The sequence below is a fragment of the Anomaloglossus baeobatrachus genome, chromosome 1 (genome assembly GCF_048569485.1).
Source record: "Anomaloglossus baeobatrachus isolate aAnoBae1 chromosome 1, aAnoBae1.hap1, whole genome shotgun sequence".
NCBI classification, from domain to species: domain Eukaryota; kingdom Metazoa; phylum Chordata; class Amphibia; order Anura; family Aromobatidae; genus Anomaloglossus; species Anomaloglossus baeobatrachus.
Genome location: NC_134353.1, coordinates 622,629,339 through 622,650,259, shown reverse-complemented (window position 1 = coordinate 622,650,259; position 20,921 = coordinate 622,629,339).

Here is a 20,921-nt window from a genome sequence, read left to right as displayed (position 1 = left end):
TCTCCACGTTTTCTCCACGTTTTCTCCACGTTTTCTCCACGTATTCTCCACGTATTCTCCACGTATTCTCCACGTATTCTCCACTTATTCTCCACTTATTCTCCACTTTTTCTCCATTTTTTTTCTCCACTTGTTTTCCACTTTTTCTCCATTCTTTTTCTATGGTCTGTCTACCCATTAGCTCTGCCATGCACACTGTAGCTCTACACCTACTGCACATGTTACTTTATGATTGACATCTCTTTCGTACCAGAGCTGTCTAAGTCTACTCTGACCCCATATTTGTCATTACTATATTGTCCTTGTACTGTATTATGACATTTGTATCATGTGTTTCATTTCTTGCTGTGTTGCAATTTTTTTGCTGCATCCCAATTGTACCTCTACATTGTTCGAGTTTATGTTATTGTTCTCTCACTCTTATGTGATACTGATTATTGTCATTTTTCATGATTACATGCAGATAAGTCCAATCTGACGAAGGCTCAGGCCGAAACGTCATTTGTAACTTGTTTTGGACAAAAACATATATGCTTATGAAACATTTTTTTTTCTTAATACGGACCAATAAAGAGTGATTTTGCATTACTATCCGTTGTGACTTACTGACTTAGTCTGGGAGATTTAGAGTGCCGAGGTTACTCACTAATTTTATCTATTATTACCTCTGAGCACCTATATACCAGTGAGCAGAGCTTCCTCTACAGTAGTTCTCCTGATTAGGCATGCCCTTACCTCATGAGCAAGGCATTGCAGCTTTGGTAGCAACCATTATGACATGGACTCTGCTGCTGTGGACCCGAGAAGAGTGAGTGCAGATTCATTGCACCCACACTCCTCACATGAAGGGTCCGCACTCCTAGAAAATGGGGGATACGTTCCCTGAGTGTCTCCCCCCCATATTCTAGACGGTCCAGAGTCGTCGTGGGACCCCTTTATTTTTTTTCTTACAATAAATTGGTGAAAGAGGAAATGTTTTGGGGACTGTTTTTTCAAATAATTTTCTTTTGTCGATTTTTTTTTTTTTTTTTTTTGTTAGTACTGACAGTTTATGATGTTGAGTATCTAATAGACGCCATGACATCACAAACTGCTGGGCTTGATCTCAGGTGACTTTACAGCTAGTATCAACCCGATTTATTACCCCGTTTGCCACTGCACCAGGGCACGGGATGAGCTGGGGTGAAGCGCCAGGATTGGCGCATCTAGTGGATGCGCCACGTCTGGGGTGCCTGCGGCCTGCTATTTTTAGGCTGTGAATGCCCAATAACTATGGACCTTCCCACCCTGAGAATACCAGACCACAGCTGTCCGCTTTACCTTGTCTGGTGATCCAATTTGGAGGGGACCCTACTTTTATTGTGTAATTATTAATATTTATAAAATAATTATAAAAAAAGAGCCTGGGGGGACCTCCACATTGGATCCCCAACCACGGTAAAGCTGCCAGCTGTGGTTTTCAGGCTACAGACGTCTGCTTTACCCTAGCTGGCTATCAAAAATGGGGGGACCCAACGTCATTTTTTTTTAACTATTTTTTAAATAGAAAAAATTAATGGGCTGCCCTGTATTTTGATTGCCAACCAAGGTAACGGCAGGCAGATGGGGGTGGCAACCCATAGCTGTCTGCTTTATCTGCGCTGAGAATCAAAAATACCGCGGAGCGCTACGTCATTTTTTTAAAGATTTATTTTTACAGCACTGTGATGTCCAGCAATCAAAATACAGGGAAGCCCATTTTATTTTTAGTTATTTAAATAAATAATTAAAAAATATATATATGGGCTCCCGCTGCATTTTTTGTATTGCTAGCTAAGGGTAATCCAAGCAGCTACTGGCTGCTAACCCCCACTGCTTGGTGTTACCTTCACTGGCAATGGAAAATCCAGGGAAGCATTTTTTATTTTTTTTGCCAAAAAACTACAAAAAAAGGACGTGAGCTTCGCCATATTTTTGTATGCTAGCCAGGTATAGCAGGCAGGTGCTGGAAGAGTTGGATACAGCGCCAGAATATGGCGCTTCTATGAAAATGCCATTTTCTGAGGCGGCTGCAGACTGCAATTCGCAGCAGTGGGGCCCAGAAAGCTCAGGCCAACCTGTGCTGCGGATTCCAATCCCCAGCTGCCTAGTTGTACCTGGCTGGACACAAAAATGGGGCGAAGCCTACGTCATTTGTTTTCTAATTATTTCATGAAATTCATGAAATAATAAAAAAAGGGCTTGCCTTTATTTTTGGTTCCCAGCCGGGTACAAATAGGCAACTGGGGGTTGGGGGCAGCCGTACCTGCCTGCTGTACCTGACTAGCATACAAAAATATGGCGAAGCCCACATAATTTTTTCAGGGGGCAAAAAACTTCTGCATACAGTCCTGGATGGAGTATGCTGAGCCTTGTAGTTCTGCAGCTGCTGTCTATCTGTATGGAGAAGAGCAGACAGCAGCTGCAGAACTACAAGGCTCAGCATACTCCATCCAGGACTGTATGCAGAATTTTTTTGCCCACCAAAAAAATGGCGTGGGCTTCGCCATATTTTTGTATGCTAGCCAGGTACAGCAGGCAGCCACGGGCTGCCTCCAACCCCCAGTTGCCTATTTGTACCCGGCTGGGAACCAAAAATATAGGGAAGCCCGTTTTTTTTAATTATTTCACTTATTTCATGAAATAATTAAAAAACAAATGACGTGGGCTTCGCCCCATTTTTGTGTCCAGCCGGGTACAACTAGGCAGCTGGGGATTGGAATCCGCAGCACAGGTTAGCCCGAGGTTTCTGGGCGCCTCTGCTGCGAATTTCAGTCCGCAGCCGCCCCAGAAAATGGCGCTCTCATAGAGGCGCCATCATCTGGCGCTGTATCCAACTCTTCCAACAGCCCTGGAGCCGGGTGGCTTGTTGGGTAATCATGAGTTAATACTGGCTTTGTTTTACTAGCCAGTATTAAGCCAGAGATTCTTAATGTCAGGCACGTTTGACCCGGCCATTAAGAATCTCCAATAAGGGGTTAAAAGAAACACCACACAGAGAAAAAATACTTTAATAGAAATAAATACACAGACACATTAGAGACTCCATCTTTATTACCCCCTGTCAGCCCTCCACGATCCTGCTCTTCTGTCTTCTTTCTTTCTAGTGTAGTAGTAGTGACGATTGTAGTGAGGATGAGGTTCCCCAGCCCATCATGGGCTGAGGCATCTCATCCTCACTACAATCCTCACTAGTGTAGTAGTAGTGACGATTGTAGTGAGGATGAGGTTCACCAGCCCATCATGGGCTGGGGAACCTCATCCTCAGTACAATCCTCACTACAATCGGGAAGCAGCGTGCAGCCTTCACTCCATGAGTGATCACTGCTGGCTGTCAGCGGTAACAGCGGTAACGCTGACAGACGCGTTACCATAGCAACGGTGCTCTCGGAGCCGCGGTTAGCGGTGACGTCACCGCTAACTGCGTTGCTATGGCAACGGTGATCTCCGTTAATGACCGGCTGTGTCAGCCGGTCCCTAACGGAACGGGGAGTCGACCGTGTGCTAGAGCATGTCGCCGGTACACGGCGATACACATATGTGCACCGTGTACCGGAGAGATGCACTCGCAGGTCCTACATGACGTGTCATATTATTATTATTATTATTATTTATTATTATAGCGCCATTTATTCCATGGCGCTTTACAAGTGAAAGAGGGTATACGTACAACAATCATTAACAGTACAAGACAGACTGGTATAGGAGGAGAGAGGACCCTGCCCGCGAGGGCTCACAGTCTACAGGGAATGGGTGATGGTACAATAGGTGAGGACAGAGCTGGTTGCGCAGTGGTCTACTGGGCTGAGGGCTATTGTAGGTTGTAGGCTTGTTGATAGGCTTGTCATAGTCATGTGACCAGTCTGTAGCCAATGAGATAATAGCCACGTGACTGGTCACATGGCTATTTTGACGTCACGATAGGTCCTGCATCTCTGCTGGCAGTGCAGGTCACCGGGAGGATTCAGCGATCATCGGATGGAATAGCGGCAGGAGACAGAGTGCAGAAGGGATCGCGAGGACCGGTAAGTGTTATGGCAATGTTTATTAACTGTTTGTGTACATTTATAATGCATTTTTATGTGTTTGTGATTGCCTCCCATTCTAGCCTATACGTTCGAGTTCAGTTCGTCGAACGTTCGACGAGCCGAACTCGAACGGGACCCCCGTTCGGCGAACCGGCCTCGAGCCGAACCGGGACCGGTTCACTCATCTCTAGCAGTAAAACATTTTCCAGGGTGTTTCATGGCAGTGGTAAACCTCAAGGATGCCTACTATCACATCCCGATCCACCCCTCTCACCAACGGTTTCTGAGAATAGCCCTGCCAATCGACGGACAAATAAAGCACTTGCAGTTCCGGGTTCTTCCATTTGGCCTGGTGAAGGCACCGCGAGTGTTTACAAAAGAGATGGCAGAAGTCATGGCCCACATCCGAGAACAGGATGTTTTAGTAGTGCGATACCTGGACAACTTCCTCATAGTTGGCACCTCAGAAGCGAATTGCACAGGCCAGGTGTAGGTGGTAATCTCTATCCTGCAGAAATTGGGATGGATAGTCAACTTCAACAGGTCCCGTTTGACTCCACTAACCAGTCAAATTTTTCTCGGCCTGATCCTGGACTCCACAGTTAAGCAATGTCTTCTGCCACAGGACAAGATAGCTTCAGTACAGTTAAAAGTGCAAGCGGTCATCTCAGCTCCGGTCCTGACCTTCCGAGAAGCCATGTCCCTCCTACGGACCTTGGTGTCTTGTATTCCAGCCATCCCATGGGCTCAGCTCCATTCTCGGGACTAGGTTTTGATTGCTCAAATGCGATTTAGGCAGGTGTTTGGACCATATAGTAACACTGTCCTCCCCGGTCTGTCACTCTCTCCAGTGGTGGCTGCAATCCTAGAACCTGCACGGGGGAGTTCCTTGGCTATTCCAGTCTCAGATATAGTGACCACAGATGCCAGCATACAGGGCTGGGGGCACACTTACGGGGTCACTTTATTCAAGGGGGTTGGAGTCCTTCAGAGGGCAGAGCATCTTCCAATTTTAGGGAACTTTGCACCATAGAGATTTCTTCGGGCCTTTCTCCCACTCCTGACGGGTCGTCACGTACATGTTCTGTCAGACAACAGGACAGCAGTGTCTTACATCAATCACCAGGGGGGTACGCGAACACTTGCCCTGATGACAATTACTAATCAGCTTTTTATTTTCGCCCAAGCACACCTCGCTTCCCTCACGGCCCTTCATATCAGGGGGGTGGACAACACTGCGGCAGATTTTCTCACTCTCATTCAGGTTCATCAGGGAAAATGGTGCCTTCACCCGGAGGTTTTCTACAGCGTAACACGTCTTTGGGGCATTACGGTGATAGATCTGTTGGCAACCAGGTCCAACCGACAGGTTCTAGGATTTTGCTCTCTGAATCCGCACGAGGAGCCTCTGGTAGTAGATGCATTTCAGATCCCGTGGGGGTCGGATCTTCTTTACGCCTTTCCTCCTCTGATATTAATTCCAGCAGTATTACAGAAGATCAGGGAGGATGGGGCCCAGGTTATCCTCATGGCTCCCTTCTGGCCCAGGAGGATATGGTTCTACAGGCTCAGGAGACTGTCGGTGTCAGATCCTTGGGTGTTGCCAGAGAGACCAGATCTCCTCTCCCAGGGCCTGCTGCTACATCCCAGGGTTTCCATTCTCTATCTGACTGCCTGGCATTTGAGAGGCCGTTATTAGAACATAAGGGGTTTTCCTCGGGCCTGATTAACACACTCCAGGGTAGCAGGAAGCCTTCCACCACTAGAATATATGCCAGGTTATGGAGGAAGTTTCTTTCCTCTACGGGTTGCTCTCTTGAAGGCGCTGCTCTGCTCCTACACATTTTGGATTTTGAACTTGGGCTTGTCTGTCAGTACTCTAAAAGTGCACGTGTCAGCTCTGGGAGCCTTGTACAGTTGTGACTTAGCAGGGAATAGATGGGTTAGATGATTTATCTCATCCTGTCAGAGGCAGACCCCAGTACCCTGTCTGTCCTTCCCTGCTTGGGACCTTAATTTGGTTTTGGATGTACTTACAGGTCCTCCCTTTGAACCACTTGCTTCTTCCTCGGTTCTTTTCCTCACACACAAGGTGGCACTTTTAATTGCACTAAACTCGACACACAGAGTGAGTGATTTGCAGGCTCTTTCTGTCATTTCTCCATATCTACAGGTCAAAGATCATAGAGTTGTCCTACGCATTGACCCGGCTTTTCCTCTGAAGGTGGCGGTTTCCTTCCATCGTTCGCAAGAGATTGTTCTTCCCTCATTTTGTTCCTCTCCACAAAAACCGGATGAAGAGAACTTTCACTTTCTGGATGTTAGAAGGGCACTCCTTCACTATTTGGATATCACTGCATCTTGGCGGAAAAGTCAGTCACTTTTCGTTTGTTTTCAGGGGCCACGGAAGGGTTGTGCGGCCTCTAAGGCTTCTATTGCACGGTGGGTTAAAGAAGCGATTAAAGAGGCCTATGTTGCTCAAAGTGTTCCACTGCCTCAGGGAATCACTGCCCACTCTACTAGATCCGTTTCTACCTCCTGGGCAGAATGAGCAGACGTGCCTATTGATCTTATTTGTAAAGCGGCCACTTGGTATTAGCCTACCACTTTTTTTAGGCACTACCGGCTAGATCTTTCCGCCTCCACTGACATGACCTTCGGTAGATGGGTTCTGCAGGCAGTAGTCCCTCCCTATTAGTGTTCTTTTAAATCTCTTCAGCATTTAGCTGTTGGATTAACTAACTTTTTCTGCTATTCCTCTCTGTGCTCTGTAACCTTACTGATGCGGTTGAGAGATGCCGCCCTTTCATTTTAGTGGGTTTCCTGTCCAATTTGAGGAGCGGACCTATCTCTCTGGTGGCGCTGTCTTTGCTCTGGAAAACGCCAATTACCGGTAAGTAACTTAGAGGGTTTTTTTACCCCAATAAGGCCTGTTTCACACGTCAGTGATTCTGGTACGTTTGTGCTTTTGTTTTTTCTACGTACCAGAATCACTGACATACGCAGACCCATTATAATCAATGGGTCTGCGCACACATCAGTGATTTTTTACTGAACGTGTCTCCGTGCGGCATACCCGCTTGTCTGTGATTGCCGCATGGAGACATGTCCATTTTTTTCTGGCATCACTGATGTCCCACGGACCACATAGTGGTGTGATCCGTGAAACATGTGCCAAAAAAAAGTGCATATAAAATAAAAATAATTTTTACTCACCCGGCTCCAGCGGCGCTCTGTGCAGCCTGTTCTGCCTGCTGTTTCTGAGCCCGCTTATTACTGTCGTGCATATTCATGAATGCACGACACAGCTGACCCGGAAGCAGCTGCTGCGGGGGTCAGCGCCGGCCGGATGCTGCACCGCGGGTGTGTTCAGCACCATGGAGAGCGGGAGCGGGCACAGGTGAGTTAATCTCTATGTGCAATCACAGACCACAGACAACAGAGTCCGGATTGCACTTAGAGAACCCACGTGTGCCGTGAATCACGGCACACGAAGGGACATGTGCGTGTTTTACACGTCAGTGAAGAACGTCTGTGTTTTTCACTGACGTGTGAAACGGGCCTAAGGGAGCATGTACATTTTATGACAGTGCTAAGGAGGCTGCTGTAAGTTGATAATTAAGTACATATGTGGTTAGAGTAATGTAATTGAAAAAAAAAAGCAACGTTAATAGATATATAAAGTATACATATTACAGCTCTGGCAAAAATTAAGAGACCACTTCCAAATTTTCAGTTTTTCTGATTTTTCTCTTTATAAGTATATTTTTGAGTAAATTGTTCTCTTATTCTATAAACTACTAACAACATGTCTCCAAATTTCCAAGGAAAACAATTTGTATTTTCTGAAAATGACAAATGGTCAAAATAAAAAAAAAAAAGCAGTACTTTCAGACACCTCAAATTATGTAAAGAAAAGTTCATAATCATTTAAAATACTAATGTGTTAACTCCACCAGAAATCAATATTTTGTGGAAGAACCATGATTTTTAATCACAGCTTTCATGTGTCTTACCATGCTTTCCACCAGTCTTTCACACTGCTTTTGGGTGACCATATGACACTCCTAGCGAGCAAGGAAAAAGTGAGCCCTGCACCACTTGTATGCTTCTATTACCGTTCGGCAAACACACTTGTATGCACATATAGCACCAGCAGAGTATGTAATCTGGGAGCAACGTGCTGGTCACAGAAGTAAGTGTCCCATTCAATATGTAGCAGAAGAAATTGACCGCAATTACCGTTGCTGTGTCCGACGTTCTTTATTTCAAAATTTCAGTGCAGGATAAAATCATTAGCGGGAGGAGACCTGCATGCCGGCTCCTCACGGGACAACGGCCGTTTCGTCTGTAATTAGGCTTGGTGGACCCGTGGAAGCCTAATTACAGGCGAAATGGCCGTTGTCCCCTGTGAGGAGCCGGCATGCAGGTCTCCTCCCGCTAATGATTTTATCCTGCACTGAAATTTTGAAATAAAGAACTTCGGACACAGCAACGGTAATTGCGGTCAATTTCTTCTGCTACATACCATATGCCACTCCTGGCGCAAAAATGTAAGCAGTTCTTCTTTGTTTGATGTCTTGTTACTATCCATCTTCCTCTTGATTACATTCCAGAGGTTTTCAATGGGGTTCCGGTCTGGAGATTGGGCTGGCCATGACAGAGTTTTAATGTGGTGGTCCTTCATCCAAACATTGATTGACCTCGCTGTGTGGCATGGAGCATTGTCCTGCTGGAAAAACCTGTCCTTAGAGTTGGGGAACATTTCCTGAGCAGAAGGAAGCAACTATTTTTTTCCAGGATAACCTTGTATGCGACTTGATTCATAGTCCTTCGCAAAGATGTTTGTTGAATTTTCTTTACCTGATTTTCAGCTTTGCCCAACACCTGGTCATTTAATGGTTAGACTGAGACCTGTAGAGGCATACAAGTCACAGTGTTTTGCAGCCACTGTGAAATTTGGTGAAGGCTCAGTGATGAGCTGGGCATGCTTCAGCAAGGCTGGAATGGGGCAGGTTAATCTTTTGTGACAGACATATGAATCAAGCCGCATACAAGGTTATCCTGGAAAAACACTTTTAAATCTCCACAGGTATTCCATTGATAATGCTTATATTGTATAGCATCCAAAATAACTGACAGATTTCATAACTTTCCCTTAGATGACATGAGTAAGCAATAGGGACTGATGGTTTTCATAGTTCCATTGTGAAGCAACACTGCTTGCAAACTTCTCTGAGATGAGTCAATAAAAAAATCGCCAATCTGCAACAAAATACTCTTCAGTTCTTCAAAGAGGCCATTCACATTAAGTACACCATTGATCCATCAACTGTGAAAAATTGTGTTAGTGTTACTTCTGTTTCTGTAATATCACACGTTTGACATCATGAAGAAGATTTTTCTGTTTCAACCTAGATGCAAGAAGTTCAGCTTTATCTTTTGACAATGAAAGGTCTCTGAGATCATTTTAAAATGTTGAGTAAAGTGTTCTGGCTGCTCAATCAGGTACATACCCTTCTTGACTTGAGGTCTCCATGTCTTTGCCAGTAGCTTCAACTCCAAAGTCTTCATATTCTACATCATTTTCATCCAATCCAGACAACGGTGGTACAGGTGGCAAGGTACCATCATGTGGAACTGGCCTAATTGCAGATTCAAGTTCTGGGTAATTAATCTCATCTTTTGCTCTTGTGGAAAAGCCCTTTAGTTTGACAAAACAAAAGTAGCAGTCATCACTATGATTTTTGAGCTCCCTCCAAATCATGGGAACAGCAAATGGCATAGCCACTTTCTTCAACCAGTCACGAAGACCATTTGAACAACTTGAGCATATCACATGAGGGGCCTAGCATACATTGAAAATGCAGAAATAACGTAATAACAAATACTTCTATCTCAGACACTTTATATGATAGAGCAAAACTAAACATTTTTTTGTAATCCGCACATCAAACTTCATTAAAGACGTATTACCTTTTTGCTGATGAATTTTCTTGTGTTGACCAGTGTAATGTTTCTTTCTTCAATTATATTCTATTCTTGCCATAAATAGATAATAATATAGCAATCTGATTTACTTCATGATCTATTTCTGGCAGGTTCCTTAGCACTGTTTTTCATATGTAAATGCTGCCTTATGGAGGTAAAAAAAAAATAACACTATAATTGTAAACCCTGATGATAATTTCTCATGTCCCACACAGTCCATATTGTTTGCGTATATTTGTTTTAAATTTTTAAACTCAAAGGATAAAAAAAAAATTGTATTTTTGTCTGGCATTTTTTTTCTGTCTTTGTTGTACAAGTTTGTTAATGCCTTTTAACCCCTTCACGACCATGGACGGATATATCCGTCATGGATCGTGTCCCGGTAAGCCCCGCCCCCTGCCGCGGGCAGGCGGCGTGGATCGGCACACATATCAGCTGTTTTCAACAGCTGACATGTGTGCCTACATGTTCCGAGTGGAATCGCATTCCACCCGGAACATTAACCCCTTAGATCTCGCTGCCAAAGTCTGGCAGCGAGATCTATATGCGCGCGGCCATCTTTTTTTCTTACCGCCGCCCCCTCCGGACGTCACGTGAGTGATCACGTGACGTTCGGTGGTTGCCATCGTAGCACAGGGTCATGTGATGACGCCTGGTGCTACGAAGTTTCACTTTCATTCTTCCTCGGCACGGAGCAGAGGAAGAAAGAAAGTGACTATTTCTGCTGTTTACAGCGGTATAGCTGTAATCAGCAGATAGCAATCAGCAATCGGATTGCTGATCGCTATAGCCCCCTAGGGGGTCTAGTAAAATAAAAAAAGTAAAAAAAAACAAAAAACCTAAAAGTTCAAATCACCCTCCTTTCCCCTCATTGAAAATTAAAGGGTTAAAAAATAAATAAATATACACATATTTGGTATCGCCGCGTTCAGAAATGCCCGATCTATCAAAATATAAAATCAATTAATCTGATTGGTAAACGGCGTAGTGGCAAAAAAATTCCAAACGCCAAAATTACGTTTTTTGGTCGCCGCAAGTTTTACGCAAAATGTAATAACAGGCGATCAAAACGTAGCATCTGCGCAAAAATGCTACCATTAGAAACATCAGCTCGAGACGCAAAAAATAAGCTGTCACTGAGCCATAGATCCCAAAAAATAAGAACGCTACGTGTTTCGGAAAATGGCGCAAAATGTGCGCCACTTTTATTGGACAAACTTGTGAATTTTTTTTAACCCCTTAGTTACAAGTAAACCTATACATGTTTGGTGTCTACAAACTCGCACCGACCTCAGGTATCATACCCACACATCAGTTTTACCATATAGTGAACACCGTGAATAAAACATCCCAAAAACTATTGTGCCATCACACTTTTTTTGCAATTTTTCCACACTTGGAATTTTTTTGCTGTTTTCCAGTACACCATATGGTAAAACTTATGGTTTCATTTAAAAGTACAACTTGTCCCGCAAAAAACAAGCCCTCATATGGCAAGATTGATGGAAAAATAAAAAAGTTACGGCTCTTGGAAGAAGGGGAGCAAAAAACAAAAACGCAAAAACGGAAAGTGCCCCGGGGCTGAAGGGGTTAAGAGATATACAATCACTCTACTTTTGCTGGTATTTGCCCTGTAGGATTATACAGGTCTGCAAAAAAACAATTTTTGAAGCACTGTTTTGGTTATTCCACGTAATCTTTGTTTTTGGCTGCGCTGAATCTGAAAATTACCTCCTTATTATTAGACATCATCTTTTCTGACAATTTAGGTAACATAAATAAAGCAATACCTCAAAATAAATGAAAATAATTATAAAATTAATTTATTACAATTTTTTTATTTTATTTTAACTGGAATGAGCTCACTAACATCAATATTTATTTATTTATTTTTTTTTTTTCTTCTTGTGAGGCTCTTCTTTGTACATTTTTACAGTTGTGAGTAGCATCTGGAATGTCTCTCTGAAGCGTCCAAGAGTAGTCTGCCATCGTTGTAATGCTAAATCTTCCCTGGTATCTTTCCATCTCTTTACTATCTTGGTAGAATCGTTCACCTTGCTCTTCACACACAGCTCCCAAATTTTCAGGAAAGTTGTCAAGGTGGGAATGGAGGAAATGCACTTTCAAACTTTTCAGGCAACCTCAAGCTTGAAATGCTTTAAGCATTCATTTTGACGATCTTTTTGTAATCAGGATTTTTATTGCCTAAAAATGTTTTCTATGACCTCTTTAAATGCAATCCACCCTTTTTGAGCATCTGTCATGGTATTGATAAACTCTTGATCAGCTATAAGCCTTCTAATGTCTGGCCCGACAAACACACCTTTCTTCAATTTTGCCTCCGAGAGGCCTGGAATCTTGGTGACCAAGTATTTGAAGCATTCTCCATCTCTTGGAAGTGAATTTACAAATTGCTTCATCAATCCCAATTTTATATAGAGAGATGGTAGAAGAACTTTATGGGGAGGTACCAAAGTTTCTCGGAGGACATTTTGTTTTTTAATTTCACCAACTGTGAGCACCCTCGGCTGCCATCTTTTCTCGATCCAATGATTTTTGTCGGTCTCGACTGTCCCATAGACACAGAAAACAAAGGTATTTGGTATATCCAGCTTTTTGCCCGAGCAGCAGACGCAAGACTTTCAAATCCCTGCACACTTGCTAACCATTCATGTTCATATTTAAGTTTACGAAGAACCAATTCCAAGTGCTCGTAGGTTTCCTTGAGGTGTACGGAATGACCTACAGGGATAAGAGCATAAAAACTGCTGTTGTGAAGTAAAACTGGATTTTGAATTGATCCATCAAACCTTCAACATCGATGCAAGAAACCAACTTGTCTTCCTGGGCAAAGTAAGGAACAAACTCCTTCACAATGTCTGAGCTATGAAAAAAATAATCCTGGCAATAATAAATTCCTACTTTTGAGCCTTGATCCGAGTAACTCAGGGGCATGTTTGGGAAGATTCAAGTTTCTTACCAAATCATTCATCTCCAGGGAAAACCATTTTGGTCTTGTATTATCTTCAAAGTAAGAAATTAATTCAACTGCTTCAGATATAACCCCACCTTCATCGGAGCTAGTTATTTCTTCTATGGTAGCAATGGCCTTGGGTACTGATATATCTGTGCCATGGGGGATGGGACGAATTGCTGAGTGAAGATTGGGGTATGAAATGGAATGCTTCCATTTTGAATTATACCCTTTCACATCGCATAAACGAAAGTAATAATTGTCACTATGGTTCTTTTGCTTTCACCATACCATAGGAATCCCATAACGGAAAGGTTTTTTTTACACGTCTTCCAATTTTGGAGGTCCTCAACACACCATTTACACATTTTGAGGCACGCAAGCTTTATCTTAATCGCCAAGCTTTAGTCCAAAGTATGCGAAGTATACATTTTTCACAAAGTCTGTAATATTCAGCTGTTGCTTCAACACTCTATAGTCACCACAAATGTAATGGAAACTTTCAGGCGACTTAATACACTTCCGCAGAACCATAATGATAATTTTGTGAAACACGGTTGAATAATAACAAGCTAACACAAACGGAGATGAAACAATGTGACCAGTCAAGACCCAAGAAAAAAAAACAAGCCCATGCATGTCCGAGCCTATGCGTTCACCTTACAACATGTTGTTGCTGTTAACAGCTCACTCTGAAAGTCCTTTTCTTTTGAAAGTTCTCTTTTTTGGCATTGTATGTCTTGAATTCACTGATGTGAATTAATAATTAGGGTTTTTAACCAAATTTAAAGTCAAAATTACTAAGATAAAAAAAAAATAACAAATTGAGAAAAATGTACTAAATTTGAGGAGCATTTAGTGGCAAATCCTGACATCCACGATTTTTTTTCAATATTTTTTTTTTCATTTTCAGCTCACCAAAATAGATAGAATTAGAATATAATCAAACCGCCTTAGTTGCGTAACTTATTGAACAGAAGAAAAACTAAAAATTGGTAAAAAGAATATCTAAAAAAAAAATTGAACTCTTGCCACGGCCTTGTCAGTGACCTTGTACAGGAAACCATGCCAATGTTTGGAAACTTTGGCTTTATTTCACATACAATATGTATTTTAAAAATTAGAATACTTTGGAATTTATTTGTTTTATTATTTTTTTCTTTTAATAACTAACTTCCTGTTTCAGGAAAAAAATCATCTATGTAGCCACAATGTACAAACGCCGAACCTATCTTTTGTGTTTAATGAGCCTGTGCAATTGTAATTATTAAATCTGTCCCCAGGTTTTTGCTACCTCATCTGTGAACAGCATAATGTAGGGACAGATCCTGATTTCAGCGATGTGTCACTTACTGAGCGGTTTGCTTTCGTTTTTAATTTTGCAGTTATACATAGCTCATGAATATCGTAAACTACCTGGCAGCAGGCCAAGTAGTCCTCTAATGATGATCTACTGCTGATTTAATGAGTGATTTTATCAAAACTACATTAAGCAAATCAGAAAGTGAACCACCGCTAGAATCAAAATCTCTGCTGTTACGTTATGCTGTTGTCAGATTAGGTGACAAACCTGGTGACCGGTTCCCTTTAAAAAAGGGAGGACAGGGTCAGATGTGAATGATGCCAGTGTAATATGGTCTTTGCTGATTACTGTCCTTTCAGGAAGAGTTTTCAGAAAGGCTTAAGTATGTGTTTAAAAGCCCCAATGGTCAGCGTGACAATTGCAAGATTATTTCTTTTTTTATAAAATAAAAAAATATTCAGAAAGGTTTTATCCCTTTCAGTGACCACCAATGTGACTTAAAACTGACCTGATATAATTGAATAACATCCCCTGATGGGTAAAAATGCAACAGTAATCAGTTGAATACTATAGCTGCCCAACTGCTGCATCATCAGTGTTGACACACACCTTATCCATGTAACCCCCTTTGATGGTACTGTCAAGCTACAGTAGCATCTAGATGGTTGAGTGTGGGGCTCTGTATTTAATCTTGTTGGCATCCCGAGATCATGATTGTGTGGTTCTTATGGTTGCCATGTCAGTTAATGTCCAAGAAAACAGCCTTTACCCCTTTCCAACATTGGATATAACGGTATCTCCTACATTGCCGTGCATTCCCACAAACTGACGTATAGTTACGTCCTGGCGATCATGTGAGCACAGGAGCTGTGCCTTTGAGATTGGCATTGGGAGCTCGACTTAAGTAATAGCCGAGCTCTGGCTGTCAAAGCCAAGGCCATTGCCTGCATTGCCCCTGGCTGGTAAACCCCTTTTAATGTTGCAATCTATAGCTATCACAACACTTAGGAGGCTTTATGGTAGAAATAAATCCTCAAATTCATCCTGCAAAAAAACAAGCCCTCACATGACTATTGGCCAAAAAAAGTCTATAGCCTTCAAAATTTGGTGATGCAAAAATTTTTTATTTTGTGAAAAAGCATTTTTTTGGGGGGGAGGGGGTTAAGTGTGATGGCCAAACCTAAAAAAACACAATTATTTAAATCTGGTATTGCTGTAATTGTACGGACCTGAGGAATAAAGCTGCATAATCACTTTTACTGCAAAGTGAATGGTGTAAACAATAAAGCTAATCCTTCAACTGCTGTTGATTTGTTTATTCTGTCTCCCAAATATTGCAGTAAGGCTCGTCTCACATTTACCCTGCTCTCAACGCTGAGTGCAGTCAACAACCAGTCTTGTGCACCTTTTTGAAAAGAACACAGCTGAAAAGAGGCCAAACATGGTATGGACCCGTGAAAGCGCCCCTAGAGGTGTGAAACGGTACCGTCGTCCTCGTGCTCCCCTCCCTCCACTCCCTCATGTCTGTTACACCTGTCAGCATCGAAAAATAAAGCTGTCTGAAGCTACCTGCAGAGTGCTGCCCGCTCTTTTATTTTCTATGAAAGAGGCCAAACTGAGTCTGGAGTAATTCTGCAGCTCACTAAACACTTAGGTGAATTCCTTGAAGTGTAGTATCCAGAATGGGGTCACTTGTGTGTTTTTTGCTTTTTTGGCATTTCAGGGGATCTTCACAGGAGGTTCAATTTCTCCTGTTACGTTGTGAAAAAGAAAAATGGACTTAAAGCAATCTGTTTGTGGGAAAAATTGTTTTTATTTTCACGGCTCAGCTTTATAAAATTTTGTAACGCACCTGTAGATAAATTCATTGAGTGTAATTTCCAAAATGGGGTGACTTGTTGGGAGTTTTTCACTGTATGGGAACACCAGGGGCACTGCGTCCACTATCGATTTCTGAGAATTGTCCATTCCAAAAGTCAAATAGCGCTCCTACTCCGGCCCTGCTTTGTGCCCAAATAATTTTCCACTATATATGGGGTATCTGCATACTCAGAAGAAATTGCACATCAAATTTTATGGTCCATTTTCTTCTGTTACCCTTGTGAAAATAAAAAATTGTGCTAAAGTATTATTTTTGTTGTTGAAAGTTTGTAAACTTTAATTTTTTTCCTTCTGCGTCGCTTTAATTCCTTTGAAGCACCTGTAATAACCTTCTTGAATCTGGTTTTGAGCCTTTTTGAGGGGAGTAGTTTTTAAAATGTCACTTTTGAGACTTTTCTGTCACATAGAACCCTCAAAGTCACTTCAAATGTGTTCAGGTCTCCCTCTTCTGGTCAATGCTGGTGGTGCTGTTGATTTGTGGAATGAATGCCACACAATGACTGGCAATCAGGTCTCTCAGATTGGGGTATATAGCTGAGTAGTTTTCTCCTGTTACTTGCCGGTGCTCAATGGATATCCTGTGTGTTAAGGACATTCTGAATCCAGCCCTGCTCTCTACCAGAACTCCTCTCAGATAAGTTGGTCTTATACTTCTGCTTTTTTTTTTCCACTTTCTTGTTGTTTTTTCTGTTGTGATACTAATGCTTGATTCCTATTTTTGCCTGTGTGGAGTTCCTAGTATAATTGGATCATTCCCTGCTGGGAGTGTCTGTATACTTGGCTCCATGATTCTGCAATGTATTGTGTATTGTCATGCTTGGTATCAATTCAGTCCCTCATCATCTCATCCTATATTAATGTTTTGGATCCCAGTAACATCAGAGTGCTAATTAGTGGGGGAGAGGCCATTTGGTCTCAGGGTTTTTTTTTTTTATATCAAACGTGCTGGTATTTTTTAGGGTTTTTATGGCTACAGACAATACTCTTTCCTATCCTTTCCTATAAAGATAGTTTGGGCCTCATCTTTGCTAATCTGTTTTCTGGCTATGTATTGTGTTTTCTTATATCACTGTAGTCTTTACATGTGGGGGGCTATCTATAGCTTTGGGGCTGGCTCTGAGGCAGATTAGCTTTTCTTATATTTCTATCTGTAAGGATATTTAGTTCTCCGGCTGTGTCGAGACGACTAGGTCATCATAGGCTCGTCCCATTGCTACTTCTAGTTGTGTGTTAGGATTAGGTCTGCAGTCCGTTAAGGTTCCTTTTTGGGTTTCCGCATTTTTTTGCTCTTCCTCGGTCCCTGAATCATAACAGTGGTCCCTAAAAAAAAACAAAAACATTTTTTGCACACAATATAATGGCAAAAGTAATCTAGCCTTCTCAGCAAAATAAAATATCCGCCTGGACAAATGTGGATAATATTGGACAAAGAGAAAATTTGAGGTTTAGAAATACTCAGTTATGAACTATGTACAGCATATGGCATAATAGTCACTGGACTGATAAATATGTAGCCTCTTGAAGCTCTAGTATAACTCTCCTGTGAGATCCGCTTTTTATCTTGATAAGATCCATGAAAATGTAGTAAACCTTTCTAACAATTATGAGGGTAAATATTACAAACAAATGGCAAAGGGATGGGGGACTATATTTGCAACCAAGTTATGCAAATTATATTAGTGCTGGGATTACAAATATTTGTAAACTTCTTTTTTTTTTTTTGTGATGCCTTTGGGACATAATTGGTTCTGGAAAAGGTTAAATGCTGTGTTCATCTGAAAGCGTTCATAGAATGCACTTAAAACCTTAACATTAGCCTTCAAGTCATTAGCTCTGGTTATGTACCCACGGGAGCATGCATCTGCGGATTTATCCGCAGGTATGTCCGCAGGTTTCCCGCAGAAGCTCCCCGGAATCCGCAGCTATACATAGCTGTGGGATTCCAGTGAAATATCTGCGGAAAACGTGCGGACATTCATGGGACTTACCTGCGGAAGTCCCGGCCTCTATCTCCATAGTGAAGAGCCAGGAATTCCGCAGGTATTTCCACAGGAATAATTGAAATGCAGTTATGTGCAGCTGCTGGACATCCACAGCATATTCTGCAGCCGCACATACCGTAGCATGGACACAGACACTCCCCATGTCCCATAGGATAACATGGGAGTGTCTGTACTTGCTAAAACCTGCAGATTTATCTAGAAAATCCAGATAAATCCACGGGTTTTCCGCTGCAAAATCCGCGGGTACAGAGTCCCGTGGGCACATAGCCTTATGCTCAACTGCATATGAAGCAGAACCTTGTTATATACCCAAACGGGAACATGATCCCTCAAAGAAGTTGGCTCTAAGGTTAAGTTCACACTATGAGTATGTGGTGAGTTTTGACAATGCATATTTTGCTTAGGATTCTAGCAAAAGGGATAGAATTTATTGAAATGTAATCTCCTGATCTGCAACTGTTTTTTTTTTTTTTTCTGTGTGGATATTCTCCATAGGACTGCATAGCATCCAGAAATCCACAGGTAAAAACTCATGTGGTTTTAGTGCTTCCTCTGCACAAATGCACTAAAAATCCATATAACTGTATCAATAGTTTTGTCAAAGCTAAATCCTAATAAGTATGAAACATAAATCTGCTTTATTTAAAACTTGACAAACTAAGAAATGCATGTAACAAAATGTATTCAAAAGGACAATGTAAAAAAAAAACAAAAACTGCCTAATTTAACTAATAGGTGCAGAAAATCTGCAACATAAAATATTCATCGTGGGAATTTAGATGCAGTCTCGTCTGGTTCTTATAATTTGCCCATTTGGGACATTTAGAATCCAGGTATGTAAATTTTAATGATTTTGGAGAAAATACAGAGAAACTCAGTTATGAATATACAACTCATCAACTAGAAAATGCTAAGTAAAAACTACTGCAATGGAGATGTAATAACCTTGTATCGCAGCAGATGCATATAGGCTAAAAAATGGGGAATTGAAATCCCAAGTGTCGCCTATAGTGTTGAGCGAGTAGTTAAATACTCGTACTCGATACTTGACGAGTGTTTCCCATTGACTTACATTGTGCCCACTTGGCATAGCATGTATGAATAGTTAACTATTCGCTCAACACTAGTCGTCTATCATGATATTCCGATATGAGTCTTTGGAAGGGAAAAAAAAAATCAGCAATTTTTATCACAGGATAAAATTATTAGCCATAAACTTATTAGACACCTGCTTTGTGTTTTTTGTTTTATTAAAAAAAAAAAGCAAAAACTTGGGAATGTAGTTGCACCATCTATGAACAATCTGAAAAATTACAAATTATTGAACAAGATTTATTCTTTATAGGCGTTATACCATGTGCCTCAAGTTTTAAGATTGCCTCAAAAAAAGAATTGATTAGCTCATTCTTGAGATTATATGCTAATATTTTTTTAATTGAGTATACAATCACAAGTTCCTTAAAAGATCAGAGAAAAGGGGATACACTAAATAATGTTTAGATCCTCATTAGTTTTTTTTTTTAATACATTGGCACCCTGACAGTCTAAATTGGGCTATTAAATGATCCCACCTTTTCAACAGGAAATGTATAGTTTGGTCCGGAAATATTTGGACTGTGATGCAAGTTTTATATAATCAAGAAGAGCTTAAAGTGCAGACGCTTAGCTTTAAAGCGAACCTCTCAGCATGATTTTGTAATGTAAAGACATGTCTAAAATGGAGCTATAATTATTATTACATTACTACCTTTAGTGAAGAAATTCTCTTTTGTGTTTCTTGTGTAATCGGCATTTCAAGTTTTCTACTAATTAGGTCTTCTCTACCCTGTCTGCTTCCCTGACCCCTCCACCTGCTTCTGGTCTATCATTGCTGAGATTTCACAGACCGGGGGCAGGCGGAGTGGCTGGGAAGTCAGATCGGTAAAGACCCAAGCTCTAAAACTGTAGTATAATGGTTAATATGTCTCAATACAGTGGAATATTTTATCCAGGAGCTGGAACATCACTCTTTATTTTTCAAATGACTGTATTGTTTGACTTGGTGCCTAATGTCATCATGATGTTTATTTCTTTTCATTTACATGCAACCGACACCAGTATTGCTATGATGCGTATGGACATCTAATTAGTATTTATTTCTGTTTTTAAACACCTGTTTTATTATTCTATGTGTGTTACATGCATTGTGAGGCAGTCAAAAGTTAAATGATTTTATTTTTTTTTACCAAAATTGTGAGCTGTATTGTCCTCACTATCCAGTTTCCCTATAAACCGGCCACTTCATGTTCTATGTCTGAAACTATTGTTGAATTTATCCTGAATATTTATAAAAAAGTGATTAGATTATTAAATGGGGAATTTTCATTAGAAACTACCGTTCCCTCTCTACTCCATTCCTATTTTGTTTTTTGGGGTTTTTTCTCTCCCGTTCCGACAACGTTTCATTTGAGAATCTCCAGTACATGCTGGGTTTTCTAACAAGATGTCATCAAAGGCCTGGAGCTATGGTGACTGCCGCAGCTGCTTTCCCCACAGTGAAACAAACCATGATCAGTGAAGTCAGTTTCAAGACTTGAGCTAGTTCCTGATCTGCTGAGCATACTTCATTTGTCAATACTGACCCATTTTCCTGACCTCACGGTTTTGTTTGCTGTATGCGATATTAAATGTCTATAACTTTCTCATATGGATGCATTGATATTTAATGTTAAATTGCAACAAAA